This window comes from Pollicipes pollicipes, unplaced genomic scaffold (assembly GCF_011947565.3).
Source record: "Pollicipes pollicipes isolate AB1234 unplaced genomic scaffold, Ppol_2.1 Scaffold_1404;HRSCAF=1644_pilon_pilon_pilon, whole genome shotgun sequence".
Classification (NCBI taxonomy): Eukaryota; Metazoa; Arthropoda; class Thecostraca; order Pollicipedomorpha; family Pollicipedidae; genus Pollicipes; species Pollicipes pollicipes.
In genome coordinates, this window is record NW_023595935.1 from 20,855 (window position 1) to 24,018 (window position 3,164).

The 3,164-nt window shown below is 50.6% G+C and overlaps 1 non-coding gene across 1 annotated transcript; it reads left to right on the forward strand.

Moving 5' to 3' along the window:
• On the forward strand, positions 1-73 carry TRNAM-CAU (transfer RNA methionine (anticodon CAU)). Its single transcript has one exon. It is a non-coding gene; the product is annotated as a tRNA-Met (tRNA).
• Positions 74-3,164: the final 3,091 nt, after the last annotated feature.

A 3,164-nucleotide genomic window follows, 5' to 3' on the forward strand; every position in this document is an offset into this window, starting at 1 on the left:
GCCTCGGTAGCGCAGAAGGCAGCGCGTCGGTCTCATAATCTGAAGGCCGTGAGTTCGATCCTCACCCGGGGCAAGTTTTAAGACGACCGCAGACCTTACCGTTTCTCGAATGACATCATTCAGCAAGCTTGCGATCTTACCGCAACCCATCTCTTACGTAGCATACGCCCCATTTAACTGAGACCGTGGAACTTGTTCACGACGCCAGCACCTTAGTGCTTTCTTGCATTTCGCGCAGCTTCTGTTCCAAGACTCTTTCGGGACTCGGTGTATGACTCAAGAGACCTCACGTTTGCGTACGCTAGCCATAATTTATGAAAGAAAAAAACGGCGTTTTCATCGTTAAAATAGTATTCCACAGCCCGTGCATCGAGACGGGTTCCACCGCTGAAAGGGTCGTGCGTCAAATTGTACTCATAGCACTAGCATGGTTCATACAGTAATATAGAAGTTGAGTTTGAATCACGTAAGCCGTTTATGAAACTCACAAAAAACACTATTTTAAACTTATCCGTGCATTCCAACTGCTGGCCTGTTCCTGCGACACAGCTGATGCTGGGCTGGGGAGCACCGGAGACGGAGCGCGGTGCGCTGGCGCCTGGGTCAGGGTCGTCCAGGTCTGAAAGGACCGCTTGCGTCATGTGCAATGTTTCGCAGACTGAGCGACGAGAACCATGGATTCGACCCAGTAAGCACGGTCGTAACAGATGAATAAGTGACAAAATACCACGCAGCCTCAAATAAAGGGATTTTTGACCGAATTATATGCAGTGGCGACTTTGGAATCAGACCCGTCACTCAGCACGCCTTGCTGCAGACATCATGGTCCCGCCACCACAATGGCCAACGTCCGGCAAAATGGGTGTTTTTTGGCCAACCATTTCAGTCTAATTCCTTGGGCTAGTTGCCAGTTTAACGTCACACCCAACATATATATATATATATATATATATATATATATATATATATATATATATATATATATGTACATATATACATACCAGCCCGGTTCTTCTTCCCCAAATCCATATGATTACCACATTGGTTAGATTGTGACGTTCTCAGAGATGAGATGCAGGAACGGTTTAAGTACTTCAATCAATGATACTTTGACCACGGCAAAAATGCGACAGCGTGTTGACAGAACTGAACCCAAACGCCAATTGAAACATATCCATGCGTTCTCACTGCTGGACTGTCTCTATAACACAGCCGAGCTGGGGAGTAGCGGAGCTGGACTGCAGAGCGCCGGACTTGAGAGCGCCGGATTGGAGAGCGCCGGGATGGAAGACATCGGATTGCGGAACACCGGGCTGGAGAGCACCGCGTTGGAGAGCACCGGGCTGGAGAGCGCCGGGATGGAGGGCACCAGGTTTGAGAGCGCCGGGTTGGAGAGCGCCGGGTTGGAATACACCGGGTTGCGGAACACTAGGCTGGAGAGCACCGCGTTGGAGAGCACCGGGCTTGAGAGCGCCGGGTTGGAGAGCACCGGGCTGGAGAGCGCCAGGTTGGAGAGCGCCGGGCTGGAGAGCGCCAGGCTGGAGAGCGCCTGGCTGGAGAGCGCCGGGATGGAGAGCGCCAGGGTGGAAAGCACCGGGCTGGAGAGCGCCGGGATGGAGGGCGCCAGGGTGGAAAGCACCGGGCTGGAGAGTGCCAGGCGGGGGAGCACCGAGCTGGAGAGGGCCGGCCTGGAGAACGCCGGAGCTGGACTGCGAATTACAGCGACGGTTCAACCCATGAGTCATGACCAAACAGCATGTTTAGCATGGCCATCATGCAGTTCACTGCATTAGTGTAAGCTTAATGGCATCATCCTGACATAGACAGGAGAGGAGATGGATAAAATAAATCTAGCAGATGATTTCATGATATTATATTCCATGCATGCACATGAAGTCTTACCTGCAGACAGCTCAGCGTTCAAAATCTGACGTCAGCTCTAAGGCCATGATAGCTAAAATTGGCTTGCTACGAGGTTTCCAAGACAACAAACACCACCATCACCTGGGTGTTCAATGAAATGAGATAGGTAAAACCATATGGCAGGTCTTGCATGGTTCCCAGATGGCACCAACTACACATCAATTGTTTAGGAATGTTTTGGGAGGCTGCACATCAACATCTTCACGGGAATGTTTCATATTTGAAGATATTGCAGCAAGCATGAGATATGACGAAACAAGCTCACTTACAGGTACACTTTTTAAGTGCAAGAGACTTTTCTATACCGTACAATGCTCTGCACAGTAAAGATGCTTCTCAATGCGTCATGGTTTGATTGCGTCATCGTACCTTCCACAACAATGATTGAGAGCCAATTGACGGCCGTTCCATCTGGAAATTACACTCACGAACACCAGATATGAAGGCCTTGACACGTATATTTTTCTTGGCCTTGATTGCCGCTTGGGGATTGGCAGGATTTGAATGACGTTAATACAACATCATGAATGCTAAGGTGACTATTTTAAAGATTTGATCCAAGCCCTTGGAATGGATAAATTTCTGGGATTGTGGGGGAGGGGTGGGGTCCGTGGTGGGCGTTCTTGCGCTGCGGTGCTACCGGGCCGCTGCTGGATGTTTGTGCGCCGCCGGCTGCTGCTGTCACGCCTCCCCAAAAGGGCGAATTCATATTGAGGAGCCCATTGGTCAGCATACGAGCCAGATGATGCTAGCGCGCGACTCGGCAAGTTGTTTAGTTGGTCCAGCCGACATTAACACACAACCCATGTGAGTCACAGATCTAGGATGAAGCGGGTGACCGGAGCATTGGCGGGATGGTAGGTCCCGCCAGGCACCATAAACGGCTTTTTTCCCCGCACTTGACTATGCGCCTTTAACCACGGTACCCCATCTCCACCTTTTTTAGCTTATGATCAGTTTTAAAATAGGCCAACGTGGAACCGTATGCGCTGATAATACGCCTCTCTGGCTTTTTACAACTTGCGCTGCCTCTGCACGTCTTGCTCCTCCTTTTCTTCCGCTAGTCGGCGCTCCAGCTGAGCTGTCTCCAGGTGCTTCACTTTTAACTGTGTCAGCCTCTCGGGAGGCTGATGACTTTGAAGACGCTTGAGATAGCTGATGCGATGCAACTGACGAACTATTATTCTTTCTGTCAGGTAGGTTTCAATGCCGCCTACAGCCTTGTCGTGCTGCTTCTCTGC